The sequence below is a fragment of the Amia ocellicauda genome, chromosome 2 (assembly GCF_036373705.1).
Source record: "Amia ocellicauda isolate fAmiCal2 chromosome 2, fAmiCal2.hap1, whole genome shotgun sequence".
In the NCBI taxonomy this organism is placed as follows: domain Eukaryota; kingdom Metazoa; phylum Chordata; class Actinopteri; order Amiiformes; family Amiidae; genus Amia; species Amia ocellicauda.
This window is the reverse complement of record NC_089851.1, coordinates 39,123,732-39,141,111: the sequence shown is the minus strand read 5'-3', so window position 1 is coordinate 39,141,111 and position 17,380 is coordinate 39,123,732. Positions and strand designations below refer to the sequence as shown.

At 34.2% G+C, this 17,380-nt stretch overlaps 2 long non-coding RNA genes across 3 annotated transcripts in view; one reads left to right on the top strand and one right to left on the bottom strand.

Moving 5' to 3' along the window:
* LOC136771202 (uncharacterized) overlaps positions 1-17,380 on the top strand; it is a 124,724-nt gene that overhangs the window by 68,041 nt on the left and 39,303 nt on the right. The window lies entirely within an intron of this gene.
* On the bottom strand, positions 9,220-13,070 carry LOC136771191 (uncharacterized). The gene is made up of 2 exons (XR_010822302.1): positions 11,227-13,070; positions 9,220-10,196 (listed from the first exon to the last, which is right to left on the bottom strand). It is a non-coding gene; the product is annotated as an uncharacterized LOC136771191 (long non-coding RNA).

The following is a 17,380-nucleotide window of genomic DNA, read 5'->3' as shown; positions in this document are numbered from 1 at the left end:
GTTGGCAGTGTAGTCTGCTTAATTAAGCCACTAAATGATTAATAATCCCCTGATTCATTCAATCATCTTAATTAGTCATTGGTCATTGGTCATTCATTATTTTATTTAAAGGGACTGGAATCCCTTTATTAATAATATGTATTATTAAATATCATTTATTTGAATGTCTAAATTAATGTTTTTAAAAGCAGCACACTAAGTGTCACAGTTTCATGAAAGAAAATGTCCCGTGCATTACATTTTGCTCTTAAATGTGAGCTTTTCATCCCAGACATCCTTGGACATTTAATAACCCTGCCATCATTCATAGACTGACATTCTGATGAAAAGCTAAGATATGTGTCATTTGTAACTTACTCTGTAGATGATGAACGAAGTGTTTCTGCTTATGGCCAAGTATTTATTTTAAACTTTGCACATCTGTAAGCAATTTCTGGAGGTCCTTTAACAGTGCAGTGTTTGGTGAAATGTGCATTTCCTTTTCCACAAAGCCTTGTGCCAGGAAGATTCCAACATTCGAGAAGAGAAAAAAATATTTACAAATGGCTGCACATTTATAATTGTTACTTATTACTAGTTTGATTCTCATTAATCTGTTTGTCAAATTCTGCAACACACATACACACACACATGCAAATACGATTTAAACAATCAGAGTAACACCATTTGATGTATCTGCAAGAGGATAATTATTTCAGTGATAGAAATAACGTTTCTTTCTTACTGTGTTTGTTTTGCTAAAGCATAGTCACTTTTCATAGGTTAAAAAGGTTTCTTTCTTAGAAAAGTATGAACAGGAATTCTGGTTCCATCTAACTTTTTTGTTTGTTTGTTTAGTCAGAGAGGGTGGGGACTTGCCACATTTTTTACAAATTGTGTGCCATAACACTGTTGTGACAAAGGCTTGCTTTGAATTTCTAAATGTTTCTTTCCATAATCAAGCATAGTACCATGTAAAACAAAAACACATTATGCTTGCTTATACGCAGTTAAATCTATATAGGCTGGTTTCACAGACCCAGATTAGCACTAGTGATGGACTACCCAATGTTATTTTAGCTAGAGTTGCACTAATGCTAGACTAGTGCTAATCGAGGTCTGAGACACCAGTTATGTACGTCATTTCTGAAGCGAAATCACTTTCCAAGGACCAACATGAAAATACTGAATATTATCACTGAGAGTTTATTTTATCATGTTTTTGTTTTGTCTGAAACGGCCTGTTGTCAACAAAACCTTCCTTTGATAAGAAACAAAAATAAAACAAAGCAGTGAACAAAATATTATGTTATTTTTGTAGCATTTTTTGAAGAAGAGTGGGTGCTGAATTTCCCCCATAATATTGTGCCTTATAAAAAGAACATGTGGGTCCTGTCCATTGAACATTTTAACCACTAGACTTCTTCACTGCATCCCTAATCTCAAACCATGAAATAATCATGTTTCCTTCTTCAATGGCAGTTCCTGAATTTGTGTTGTGTATATCATCATCTGGAAAAAAAAAATTAGATATTGTACTGGGAGAGTGACAGCAATTATGATCATGAATTAGATTGCATATGATTCCAGTTTAGATTTGCCTGAATTGTGGTTAAATATATATATATATATATATATACCTTTCAACCAAGCAATACATACATTAAACTGCTTCGGTTTCTCTCTGCATTGACCATTTATCTCCAAACATATCTGTATAAGCTGTGTTGAAATTACATTTGAACGGGTTTAACTTACCTGTAAAGACAAGCTGTGCCTTGAAAACATTGAACATGATTCTACTCAACAACCTCTAATTGCTTTTGGGAATTTAGGAAACTTAACATTCTACTTCAATCTAATATGCCTTCTGTGGTAAAAGAACAGTATATTAAACATGTACATATAATACTAATAATATTATCTTTCAGGGACATTATTTTAATTACTCAGACTGCTGGAACTTCATGAATATTTGGAAAATGTGTATGTGATCCTCTATGCTTGAAACATCTAGCCTTAGACATGAATTGGACATTGATTGGAGCTTTCTGAAATCCCAGACTGTTTTCCTGCAAAATGCTTTCAGGCTGTAGGGCTGTGCTATAAATTTAATTTAATAGCCAGGAGGCGGGAGGATGACAGGATCCTGGGAAACATGAATAAATGTGAAACTTTCTCACATTGGTGCTTTAACTTTTGACAGTTGGTGGAATGGAGGTACTGTTTAGTTGAGTCATCCAGAGAGTTGCCTGACCTGTTTTGTGACTGACAATCTGTCAGTTGCTTCTGTTTCATTGGTATAACTGTAGTGAAATTGAGAGTGTGATTTATCAGTACTTAAGAGAGAACAATAAACTAGGGAAAGACCAAGATAATTCTTGATTACTTGGGTCATGGAACAAAAAGGGTTTCATTAAACAAATGGTGTATATTATAAACAATAATATTTTAAAATGTATTTAATCCAGTATGTAATTCTTGTTTGGTGAAGCATTGCATCTTTTGAACATGACTGTTTATTGAAAAGAGAAGTGACAATTAATTGAAAACAAAAGCTAGTGAAAGGAGATATGGACATAAATTGCTGTCCACAAGGGTAACTGAGCTTCAAACATGAGGTTGTCTTAATACGTTTTTAAGATTTTCAGGCAGATTGTCTTCCAGAAAGGGAGCCGAACAGGTTCTTGTAATTTGGGTGTCACACTTTTCAACACTGTGATTTTTTACTTTGTCTAGTTCCAAGGAAATGAAAACTACAGGTGTTTTTAGTTTTTTAAAAACAGAATCATTTTGTTCTTTAAAATTATAAAAGTGAATTTTCACAGCTGTGTGATATGTTTTGTTTGTTTAGGTATGAAAAACAGAAGTCACTTCCTGCAGGTTGCATGTTTTTGCTCCACAAACACCCCACTGTCATGTTTATAATAGTCTTTTTGCAGTTTCCATACATATTTTGTAAACATTTATGTCCAAATACAGGTAAAGGCCAGGCACAGGAGACACACAAAGAAATCACACACTGGGCAAATCAGCACTGACTTCTCTTAGGTGTATATTCACAATTCATATTTGCACTTCAATTTAGTTTTGTCACTCACAATAACTGCAAGTCAGGTTCATTTACAGTAGACATAGAATGTTATGCAGCAATTGAATGATTTATTAAATAAAACTGCAACATATCCACAAAAATTCATTTTGATGTTAAACCTGGACAAAAATGTACAAAGATAAATGTGCTGAGCAGGTAACCTAAAGCAAGTATGTTATGAGCTAAATAAATATCTGTCCTGTATTGCCTGTCATGCTAGCAAGTTGTGAAATGATTTAAGCATAGCCATTTTTAATCAGATGTTGTTTGACAAAAACAAGCAAACAAATACAGTCCCCAATTCTATGGCTTACTAATATTAATGCTCTATTACATTTTATTGTTTCCTGGGTGAAATAAATGTATTGTTCAGTACATTTTCTTTTCATAGTCATTCTACCTAACATATTTAAATGTTTTTTGGAAGTTTTCAACATAGATAAATAACTGAGAGACTTTAATTATGATCTCTCAATTGTTCATTATTATTTCCAGGTATCTAATGTCAAATGATCATGCCAGTTATATTCATTTATTAAGAGATCAGCTGCCGATGCAAAGAAGTTGGTCTTGGTTTCATTACTGCAATGGACTATTAGCAGGGGTGTCTGGTCAGTTCAGCAGGCATCACATCACTGCTGTTTAAACATCCCTTCACTGGTTCCTGTGAAGCAGACATTATTTAAATTTGATTTTACTTACATTGATTTACCTGTACATTTTAGCACCACTTTTAGTGTTTTATTGGGTGACAAAAAACTGATGGTTGTTCCAAAGATGATCAATGGCCGACCATGCGTTTATGTTATGTGCCTTGTCTTTGGAACATTATTGCTATTTCATTGTTTTGCTGAATGCATTTCTTTTCTGTGAAGTAGATGCTATATATCTCTCTCTCTCGCTATCTATACATTATTATTATTCAGCTATTTTTCAGAACAGGTTTTACAGAAATTGACCTTGACTATTGCAACATGTAGCATATGCCTTTGTCTCTTAAGTAATTTATTCAGTACACAACAAAATTAAAATCACAAACAATTTATGTAAGACATAGTACAGTATATACAAAATGCAATAATTATAATTAATTGTATGTATTTACCCTAAAGATACTTTTCTGAAAATTAGTTGTCAAAAAATGGATAATACTCTTTTTTTTCTTAAGTTATATACAGCATATTATGCATTAAACATCTGTGGAATAATCCACTTTTTAAATTAAGTTAACATCTGTTAAACATCTAAATCTGGATATTTTAAGTGTAAATAACATGAATTAATACATAAATAATAAGTAAATAGCACTAAATATGTTATTCATTCAATGTTGGCAAGTATAACAGCCCTGCATACATTCTTAGTAAAGCACAAGACTCAAGACTCAAGTGCAGTAATATGTTGGGGTTAGTGGCGATGATGCCGCTGATAAGGTTGCGCTGCTCAGATGACCAGTGAGACCAGATGCGCTTCACAGGTGTGTCTGCAGTTCCCGTGTCGAGGGGAGAGAAACTCGACGTCTCTAGTACCACAGCAGGCCTATGGACAGGTCGAAAGTATATCTATAATGCATCAATTTCCATTTTTGATTAAACGATTAAGTATTATTTAAACCTCCCTATAAAATTACATTCCCAAGACACAATTACACAACACATTTTAACCCACTGGGGGTTTCTGCCCCACGGCAGGGTGGGGACTCGAACCCCTTTCTCCTGCACCACTGAGCGACCCGCCGCATTACTGAAGGACTAGCGAGGCTTCAGAATCACCACAATATTAGATTTCCAGCATATTGTACTTTAATATTTTTTAATAGTGGGTAAATAACTATTACTATACTACTACTATAAGCTGTCCTTCATAATAATCGTCTACACATTATATCTAATATACGGCCCTGGGGCCATGTCTAAGAAAAAACGAAACAAGACTTCATCATGTTAAACCCGAACTTTAGAGATTACAAGTTTAAATTTCGAGTCGAACTTTGGAGGGTTTTTGTTTCACATGGCAACAGGGCTCTTCCGTACTAATACGATAATTAATGACTTTTGTTAATTGTAAAATTAACTCAAACAGAACACAAACAGATTATTAAAATAAATCAGTGTTACTTACCTCTCATAATTTCATGGTCACAGAACAAGTTTTGTAGAAAGTTCAAACACTCAGCGCTGTTCTCGAGTAAGGGTATGTGCAAGGCGATTGTTTGAAAAATATTTCGCAGAGGATAATGGTTAAAAATAAATAACACACTTCGATTGTGTTAGAAGAAAGACAGCCCTGCACATGTGTCATAGAACTATTAACACATTTTTTGTATAGAACTTCAACACATTATATCTAGGAGTGTATCTTTTGAAAGTATGCCTTCATATCATTTTCTGGAATGTATAATGTGCTTTTTCTGTAACTCAGCATGCAAACACAGATCTCATGCCACTTTTGATAGAGTTTAAACTGAATAATGTAATGCTGATATCAGTTAGCATGTGTGTATACACTGCCAAGAATCTGCATGAAATGGATTAAGGTTACTAGGGGGAATTCAGTGTGAGCTACAAGAAGAAATAACACTAATACAGACATACAATTGCTAATTAATCTCACAGTACTTCATCTAACCACTTTTTTTGCTGTAGATGTCATCAGTAGATTGCATGTAATGTTAGGGCAGCCCCATTACTTGACTGCTGAATAAAGAACCACAACAAAATCCCTATTGTCATTTGCAGGCATGCTTAAGGGTTATCCCCAAGGCAGTCTTATTATACGGCAGCAGAAGTATTTAGTCTCTTCCACTTAACTTGCAGAAAATGCAAACTATGACATTCTGGATCCCACAGAAATAGAACAGAGAATCCGTTCCCTTCATTCTTCACCCTCTAGCAAAAGGAAATTGAAAATCTCTCTCAATTTCCTACTAGGCTCAGCTGGTGTTTGACAAGAAACATGTGTCATCCTTCCAAAGCTAGGCCCTGGCCCTGCTCTGTGCTGTGGGGAGGAAGACTGTGGAACTTGTTAGAAACCACCCAGGCACTTCAGTAAGTCAAGCACTATGAACTCACCTATAGTTTACAATGGAAAAAATAACATGTATTACTATAACCTGTCTCCAGTGAATGAGTAGAGCCCAACCAGGTGATCCTTTTATGTACAATATTAACGGGTATATTGCACTGGAATCAAAGTAAAAATAAATAACACACCAAGAGGCGAAACATCACAATGCTGTGGATTTAGATATATTAACTAATTAGTTAATTAATTATATCATCTTAACAGCACACTCTTTTGTAATGTAACAAAAATGAGAGCATAGAAATTACTTCTGTAGAGCAGGATTAGTGCTCTTCTGTGCCACAAATGTTTTCTGGAATGAACTACAGAGGTACTTTAAGGGTGGCGGCAAACTATATTTTGTCAAGGAAGAAACTGCAAAGTAATAAGATAATATAATCACCATTTCATCTAAAGCTGGTCATTGTGGGGAATATACTTATACAAAATAATAAGTCTGTCTATTCATCTCTGTATCACTTTTTTTAACAACACAAAAATATCAACATTATTTTATGGTAGAATACATTCATACCCAGATTTATGGAGAAAACAGAAAAGCGATTTAAATGTTAACAGATATGCAAGTAATACTCATTTAATACATATTTTAAAATATGTAAAATCATTAAAATAAATACATTATTCAAATGGTATTTTTTTATTCATTTTTCTGTGTTCCTTCAGTTTTTGATTTACTATTTATTTTGTCATTTTAACTTACAGTTAAACAAACAGGAAGTTTGTATATGGATTTTGTGTGTGTGTGTGTGTGTGTGTTTATATGTATACTGTAACAGTTTTGGTAATACTGAAACCCTTGTGGGTCCAAGTCAGATACCAAATAGAGGTAAACATGCTCTTTATTTCTTCACATGTTCTTACACTCTCTTAACAAAGAAATACTTAACAAAGGCAGATCAGGCTGCAAGTAAGGGCTATGGCTATTCAGAGCTTGTATAACTGAAACAGGGGGGACCCAAACATGAAACAGGCATACAGAAAATAAGGGAGAATATCAACACATATCAACACAACATCATAACAATACAGAACAGGTGAACGATTATGATTAACACATTTCCTAATTAACCTTATACAGTCTGTGGGACCACCTCCCAGGAGTCCTTGCGGAGATGCCTGCATATCAATGAAGTGGGGCGGTGCTGCCTTTACAATATACAAATGAGTGTATATTTTTAAAAATATTTAACACAGTCACACTCTTCTAGGTGCTCTGGAAACCGAAATTCAAAATCTGTTACTAAGCAACAAGAGTACAGTGTGTCATAGTGCCGTCCTTTGATTTGTACCTCAAGTTCACATTTTTCTGCCTTTGTTCAGAATCCCTGAATTCATGATCCATTTAGAAATTTTCTTTGTTACAGTTTATTGGGACTGAGACGACTGCACTATATTTCACTCTCTCCTCATCTGTCTTCTCAACAATATATGTGCACTGAAGTGAAATGAGATAGACAAGCAATACCTTTTCTGCCTATACCAAATTAGTCTATAACAATGTAAACAAACAAAAAGACTGCAGTGAATTATTGTGGAATGTTTTTTTTATATATATATATATATATATATATATATATATATATATATATATATATATATATATATATATATATAATTTTCATATTTCATATTTAGGGCAAAGTTTATCCAAAGGTGCAGTCTTTCAAAATAGTAATAGAAATAAATTTGACTTTGTTATGACCCTTATTAGATTGCAAACAATCAACATTACATTACATTAGAATTAATTTAAGCAGTAAACAAAGAAACACAAGATGGGGTCATTCAGATGTTTTGCTTGTTTGTATTTTGGTAGCTAATGGACTAAAGGATTTCAAACAGATATTTATTGAAGAAACCTAAAGAATCAGTCTCAACTTCATGGGAGATGAGATGGGAAGCTTGAAGATTAATTTCCACTTGTGGCCTCTGCACCATGTTACAGAATGAGTGTGAAGTAGTTTTTGAGGTTAGGTTTTTCTGTGCAATTTAGGATTTTGAATACCTGAATAAAATACCTTCAATATTACCTGTTCGCAACTAAGGGGATTTAGTTCTCGTCACCTGTCTGCATCACACATTCTTGTGAGACCAGGGATTATTTTATTTGCTTTTCTATTAACTCTTTCCACAACATCAATGTACTTTTTCCAGCAATGTAACCAGAATTACCAACAAAATTCTAAATGAGGACTTTGAAGTGTATGTGTATATATCCATTAGCTAACTTCTCTTTCCATGAAATATGACGGCATCATACGTTCAGACTATACTATTTAAAGCAGGTAGGCAATTGTGTGTGCACTTCAGAGGGAGAATGGGCAAGAGAAACGATTTAAACAACTTTGAACGGGGCATGGTAGTTGGTGCCAGATGTGCAAGTATGAGTGTGTCAGAAACAGCAACCCTGCTGGGGTTTTCACGCACTACAGTGTCATGGGTGTGTCAATGATTATCCACCATCCAAAAAATGTCCTGTGGTCAGAAACAGCTCATCGATGAAAGAGGCATCCCTGTCCCCACCTAGCCCTATGCCTATGATGCCTGGTAGAGCTCCAAAGCATCCTAACCAGACAAATGTGTACTTATACCATTAATAATTTTTACATATTAAGTGCTTGTTAATAATTTATTAATTACACTGTTACTATGAGTAACTAACATGTAGTTAATGAGTACCTACTATGTTAATAAACTGTAATTTGGGAGACCTATTGTAGTGTTACCCGATTCATTATATAGCCAAGCTTTACAAGACATTACAATGTCTAGAAGAATATAATGATGACTATGATGTTATGCTAATTATACTGAACAAATAATTGGTCACTAAAATAAATAAGTAAGACCAATGGTCCTCAGACAGATTCCTGATGTACTCCACAACAAAGCTAACCAAATTACACTGTGGCAACACTACTTTTTGGACTCCAGGGGGTGTTGTCTAAACATTAAAACAATGTAATCAAAGTAAATTTATGTAATTAAATACAAAAGATGAAATATTCAAAAACTGCCAGACTCTGAAAGGCGGGGCTCAGGAGAAGAACAGGCAGAAGTGTGATGTAAAAGTGCAGGTTTATTTAAATTACAGATAGTGTGTGGGGCTCCAAAATAAACAGAGAGCAATGTAAAGAAAAACTAGCTCCTCTTTGAGCCCACCTACACAGATGAACACAGTTCCCTCTCTAAACACATAACTAATAGAAACATAAGAACAAGACAAACAGCGTGACAATCCAAATGCTGTTATTCAAAGTTCGAGTTCAAGTTCATACCGTTATTGCAATCCTCAAGGATGTCTCACTCACTCTCCCTGACTCTCCGCCGGCCGCATCACAGTACAGAAGTCGGGCACTGCCTGCTTTATGGAGGAGGGGAGCTGTCTTGGCGGGAACAGCTGTTTCTCTCCCCCGGGGTCTGGGCAGGTGCAGGGCAGTTCGGGTCGGGGCCTTATTGCGTTGCCCAGGACAGCGTCACGTGTTGTGTCATGTGCGTTGTCCCATTTTTTGCTCGTTTTGAATTGATCTACTTTTGTTTTGTGCTCTTGTTGTCAGTTAATGTTGAAGTCCTAACACGTGTCTTGAATGCTGTTTAGAACTGGCTATGTTCTAAGTTACATCAAACATTGACAATTGGTAATTTTCTCCTGATTTTTGTACGACTTTCCTCTACCGTGACTATGGCAGCAAGTGATTGTGGATGTGGTCTAGACAGACAAGAAAATCTTGTCTTAGGATGGTAATATGAGGCTGAGCAGAGAATCCATAACCCTCAGTGTTGCTTCTGTGGTGGAAGCTCTCAAACAGTCTAGTAGCCTCCTCTACCAGTCTAGTAGTCATATCAATATGATGGCAGTGTAATTGTCTTCTGAACTTGAATTTCAACAGTCTACTGTACTGTCAAACCTGGCATCACTTAACTGTCTTCCAAAGAGGAAAAACATAAACTAAATATTATGGTCAGGAAAGCTTTATCCCAGTGCTCCTCAATGTATGTCTCTTGAGCCAAAAGTGTCCCTCAGCTGCTTCAAAACCTAAACACAATGATTTTAGTTTAGAGTCGTTACTGTCACACTTTAAAATAAGGTAAATTACGATATAAATACCACAGGATTAACACATGGATATGTGATGCATTTAATCTGAGTTCTGATATTTCTGTGACTGATGACACTGATGAGTATTACTTTTTTGAGATTAAAATGATAATGCAAATAAAACAAATTTTGTATTTTGGGAAATTTCAGCTAGCACTAAGCAAGGCCCTTACATTGTATTTCTCATTTCTTTTTAAACAAACTGCAATAATGCAGTTCTTAAAGATGAATTAAACACAATAAATGTAAATGAATACATTATTACATAAATAATATAGATTTAGCTTATTGTAGCACGTACACAGTCAAAACCATAACACCAGAATTTGGTCATAGACTAACGTGAGAAAAAGAGATAGTGAAAATCAACAAATAATATTAGTACTTTAAATGTGAAATTCACCCAACTCTAGTTATTCATTTACACCAATAGGTATACTTATATTTCAAAAATATTTAAATGCATTCCATTGTTTTTGATTAAATCACCACTCATCCTATCAACAGTGCATTGTTCAATGCTCACACATCTGAATATAATTAATATTATTTATGGTTTGATTCATCAATATGTTGAAAGCTGGGGCTTTCAGTTCTTATCATCTTATTGACGTTTTATGTTTACTTTAATTGACAGATCATGTTCACAACATAACATACCACATGGACAAAGCAACATGTATACAATATAGATGTAGAGATGTATTCAATCTCACAATTTTGGTGCAGGAAGCACACTGTGTAGGTAAGCACAGACAAACCATTTACTGCTTTTAATGTTAGTCTAATTTCATCAGTGCAACACCTACCCCAGAGATATACTACTATTACCCCTACTAATGTCTAATTTGTAGCTTTATTTTCCTTCTGGCTTTTAGATGTCAAATATAGGTTTTTAAAAATATCACATTGAAATTAATAAAGACACAAACATTTAAAATAAGGTTATAACATCTGTGCGTATTACCTGTTTGGAATGGATCTGAGTCCAGGGAAAGCTTTTAAGATGCTGCAGTAAATGTTCCTCCTTAATGAAACCATCTTCCTCTCCAACACCTACTAAGGGGCTAATGGTTACTCAATAGAAGATCAAAAGCAAACAATTCAACTGGGTTAAATGTTTTTTTATGTTGTTGATGATGTTCCATTTGAATCAACTGAACGGATCAGCGCTTCTTTCAATCTGAGTAAGAATTAACAGTCAGAATGACTCTTTTGAAATACAACTGAGTAATTTAAAACCCCCATTTCTGAGTTTTAATCCTAAATGCACAGTTAAGCATATTTCCTCTTGTGCCTGCTTTAATGTACTTGTGTGCCATAACCTGCAAAACAAGTTCTGTGATGTATTAAGACTTGTCAGCTGGTGTGCGAAATGGAAACGGCTCGTGTCTCATTGTCACATTCAGTGTCACCCTGAGTGACACGCTTGGCTGAACCATTCATTGTTTGCTCTGGGCCGGCCCAGATTTACTTACTTCCTTTTGATGTGTGCTAATGTTTGTTTATTAGCGCCAGTGGTCTACATTCAAGCCCAGAGTCTGGCTTCAGTTAAATCCCATTCATTTTCCATCTCCCCACTCTTTTCACGGGGCGGAGACTTGATAAGACTAAGAGCCAGTGGTGTTGGCTTACACACACTGAGATGTAAAAACATCAATCTCTATCACACCTACTCATTACTGCCTTTCTCAGTAGTGCTCACATAATCCTTTGTTTCAGAGGTGAATCATTCTCCACAGAAGTTGAATTATCTGCTTAAGAACATATTTTGTATTATTAGACCCTCCCTAATTAAATCATCTTCCTCTCCAATGCCTACAATCAAAGTAATGGTTATTCTCCATTCAAAGGAAGATTCAAAAGCAAACAATTCAATAAAAAATATTGGCTTTCAACAACTCTTTTCAATTGAAATAGTACGCGACAGCATTACTTTTTGCTGCATTTCACTGTATCACCTTATTGCAGTTTAACTAATATAATTGTAATAGCAAAGCATTTAAAAATAAGCATATAAACACACATGAATTAATAATCAGATCTTAAATTAGTAAAGGAAATTGATTAACAATGCTAAAAACTTGTAAACATATAAACTCTTTTATCACTGTTAGAAAGGTGGGAATAAACACATCATTTTGACCTCTTTTTATCCCTCAATTAGTAATGGTTAGTAATTTGCTTCAGACATTCAATAACACACATTGAGAGAATGAAAAGAAATCTGTTTGTTATGTTTAGACCCTTTTCATTAGTCCTACAAAAAAGGATTTCACTGATTGTTTGACCATGTTGCAGCATTTGCACTCTGAGCTTAATTGCATGTTAAATATTTGCCAAAGGTTCTGAAAACCTCACCTGTGACTTCACTGCAAGAAACATAAAAGTAATGCCTACTCCAATCTTTCTGTGATATCAATTTCAAATATCCAGTCCTTCTAGTGTAAGTCGCTCAGTGAACGCTGCTGGTAATACAGTTTCCTCGGGGCTGCAGTTTCATCTTAGATTGCAAAAAAACAAGGGGCACAGGCTTGAAATGCACATTCAACTTAGAAAGGACTGAAGTCTGATACTGCAATTACTGAGGCCCATTCAGACATGATCATTAAGGCAATATTACTTGTCTTAAAATAAAGTGAACAGTTTTAAATTTTGATTGAGTCATTTAACTTAGTTCTGTATGGTGTACAGAGTATAGTTCATTTAAAGTTAATTGAAGTGCTAAGTCATTTCACCACAGTGGTAGATAATACTTTTTAAATTTTTTACAGAGAAACAAGATTTTAATCTTTTAGATTGTTTTTTTTTTTTTTTTTTTTTTCTGGTATTTATTATGCTTCTTGCGTTTTTAATTTGTTTCCTTCTTTCTCCCTTTCCCGTAGCCCTTGACTGTGACCCTACATCTTGACAGCACTTAGCTTTTACCGTCCAGGATGTAGGACCTCACTTACTGTACTTGCCTGTGTAAATTGTAAATTAGAAGTTGTAAAATGTATTATATTTTGAATTGCTATGTTTTATGTAAATTTAATTTGTAATGATTGATGCCTTTATTGAATTGTATTTTTGCCCTGAATAAGGGTGTCTGCCAAGAAATACAAATAATAATAATATTTACCAGCATAAACCTTTGAAATTGAGTTTTCTGTATCTCCAAATGCAATTAACAAACTCAATGTGATTTATCTGAAGTCTCATGTGAAATTAATAGAAGTATTAATCATAGTATCAAAAGAAAAAGTATGACTGGTTTCAATGTAATTTTAGATTAAAAAATCTAGTTTAAGATACTAATTTCCCCAAAATGGGAGGGTATGTGAATATTAAGTATCTAATAACAATTGAATATTTCATATTATTCCCAATTGTATGGGAATTCATAATTCATGGGAATTATTCCCAATTTTAACTTCAGAACAGAAGTTAACATTAGATTGATTGTTTTACAAACTGTGTCATATTAGTAACATTGTTCATAAATCTTCCAGATGCATTTAAGCCAGTTCCAATATCCAATGGTTTTGTAATTTATTACAAGAATCATAGAGATTAATAGAGAAAAAAGACTGACTCATTATCAAAAACCCCAAAACAAATGTCATCCATCAGATTGTTATCACAGTACTGTGGTAAAGACTACAAAATACTCTTCAAAGTACAGAAATAAGAATTTAGATGGTAGTTATTTTAATCAGATGAATCATAAATGGGGTAACATAAGCTGTCTTATGTTTTTTTGACTCAAATCATAATTTAATAATGTGAGTAAGATTCTCCATTCAGTACTCTTAAAACCGGTCTACATCTGGACCAGCAGACATCTAGTAGGGAAATGAAACCTATAAGAGCATTTCAATATTCAAAATACATTTTGTTTCACACCATATCATTTATAATGAGCATTCAATGTATTTTAAGCAGAGTAATCTATATTCCAATACATTTTGAAGTGGAATACATGTTTTTACATATATTGTAATATATTTTCATATTTTCCAAAGGGTATTACATTGTGAAATATTGAAGTATATCAAATTGTTGGTGTTTGCATGCTCATGTAAAATATGCCTTGCTTTAATAGTGTTATTTGAATACCATGTGCGATCTTAATCGGTGATAATAGTATTGTATCAGACACTATCCTTTTCCTGGGAAAAAGGGGAACAAAGTAATATTGAAAGTTGTTGGGCTATATAATGAATAGTCTGAACCACTTCTATGGTAGGAAGAAGCTTTCCATATGATTTGTGTAAGAATTTTCTGGTTGCGTTTTTATGAGAGTTTCAGTTGTGATAAATCCTGTGCATTAAGTGACAAATTCAAATTTTAAGACTGAATTACAACAACATTGTGACATAGACAAGTCCATACTGTTTTTATCCAGAGGAGCTTGATGTATTCTTTAGGGGCTGCATTACTGTCCACGCTCTGTAGTAGCAATGTGGATTGTACTTGTACAGTGCAGATTGATTGTAAGTGTTGTGATTAAGATGTCTTTAATGAACATTGAAAATAAAGCACATGCACATTGATTAGACAAACAAAAGCATCATCATATATTACTATTATGTTTTTATTCCATGTTTTAAATATAATTATAATGAATTAAAGAGCAAATAGCCATAATGTATTCATATCTGTACTTGCAAAGTTTGAGCTGTAGATTAACATATGTACATATCTCTCTATTTATCTATCTATGTGTCTGCAAAGCTGATTATTAGTGGTTGTCCCTGATTCCATCAAAATGAAGTAATCCCATTAATGAAGTACTTGAATTTGTCTAAACTGGGACATTTTATTAAGCTACAACAGAGAGCATGTATCTTCATTTACAGAAGGGAAATTGGAAACACTAGAGACTAGGAGACTAATATATATAGTAGATACCAAAACTAGCATGAATAATAATTCCATCAATGGGATGTAGAATAAAACCTTCATATTGACATGAATAGGTGGCTCTTCTTATGCCTGGTAGTATTTCTGTACTTTCATTACAATTAAGCAATGTACATTTTGTTTTGATTTAATTTTGTGATTCATGCAACATTGACATTTCTGGTGGTAACTTAAATTACAGTGAAGAGGAAAATCATTTTGGGCAAAAACTGGAGAATTATCTCTCCTATTAGTAAGCATTGTGAACATTATATTTATTTATCCATTCATCCACCCAAACTTTAATAACTGTTTCATCCAGTACAGGGCTGAAGTGAGTCAGAGTTTGGTTTATGCATGTATGTATGTATGTATTTATTATGGTTAATGAGTCATAGAAATATCAGCCAAATCCCTAATACCTGATACTGCACTGACAATAAGAGTGCAAGAGGCTTTCAGGTGTATAAAGAGAGGTTTAGATGAGGATTAGGAAGAATTCAGCATTTAGCTGTTTTCACATCAGTAGGGTGTCTAGGCACATAATGACTGCTTTGTGATTGTCAATTTATTTCAGTCTTTTGACTAGATAGTCTTGTGAAGAATCACTCTTCAGGGAAGAACAGGATCTTTTAAAAATAATTGTATTGCCTAGGGTAGCACAGTGTTTCTCAGATGGTATAATCTGCTTGTTGAATTGTCTTAAACAATTTAAAGTTTACAAAACAGTATTTTTGAGTTTACTAAACAGTTTACATGAGGATGTTGAATTCATATTATTATTCTACTTTGTTATACTTTATTCTGTCATCTTGTTTCTCCATACTTGCTCTGCGACTGCAGGCTGATGAGTGAGTGCAATGAAGTGGGAAAAAATGCCATTAATACAATTACAACTACTCACTACTCACTATATATACACTATTGTTTGTGTGGAGTTTCCTTAAACATATCTTACTCATGTGTCAATTTGTGTTATAGTTCCTCTTGCTGACACTGTCTCCTCATTTACTATGACTGATGATTTCATACGACTCCCTGCTGGCTATCTTGTCTGTCTGGAAGCCTTTTTCAGTCCTCATTTAAGATGTCTTATAGGCTATGGTGCTGTTTTCTTCAGAGCATCAGCAATAATATACATGTTTTAGAGGCAATCCCAGCCACTTTCATGGGATATATACCAACACTACCATCAACAATCGAATCTGAAATGTAGATTGTATTAAATTATCTGCATATTCTAAGGTACACCTCAGTACAAAACCATTTTACTCCTTTTATCCCCTTTTCTCAGGGAGATATCCTGTCATAGTCAAACTGCAATGATTAAGACACATTGGGTCTTACCATAATTACACTCTCACCGTAATTAACAATGTTATTTTACCTATTTTGTCTTGTTTTCGCTTTCTGGAAAAAGGTCAGACCTTGAATAGGGGAGATTTGTACACTCTTGAGATTTAAGAGGAATGATGTTCCACAGTGATTCATTTTACCCCAACCATACTGGTACTTTTGCATGCTATACAGTAGTGTTACCAGTGTATAACTGCAGCAAGGCCAAAGGTGGGCCCACAACCAATCAAAATACATTGAGAACAGCTGTTTTTTTTTGTTTTTTTATCAATACTTTTGGTAATGTACGATATATCTCCATTAAATGCAGAAAAGAAATAGGCTGTTTATATGGGGAATCCTTAAGCACAATCCTTAAGAATCCTTATAAAACACAAAATCACTTAAACTGGGCTCAAGTTGATCCACGTATATCAACAGAGCTGACTGTGTTGAGTGTTTTGTAAATGTATTATTAACATTAAGAGGAGGTATGATCATATCAGTGAATTAACTGGGCCTTTGAAAATTCCTACTCTTACAGAAGATAATTTTTGTAGCTTAGCAAATCTCTTAAGCTATGAATTACAAAAGTCAGCATGAAGCTTCTGTAAATGGGGAAATACAAATACTTGCTGCTCTTTTATTGCATAAGAGCTACTGATGATAAATAAGACACTATCATTGTTTTCTTTCTACCCACACCTTCATGGAATGATTTTAATTAATTCAGTTTTGTTTTAATATCTTAAATGTTGAAACTGATGTTCACACGTTTGAGTAAAATAAACACTTTACCACCACAAGCAAGACTCATAACTTCTGCTTTCAGTAACTGACTGCTTATTCTCTATCTAAATGTTCCTCTTTGTAGGGTGAGAAAAGTTATGCAAAGATCTTCC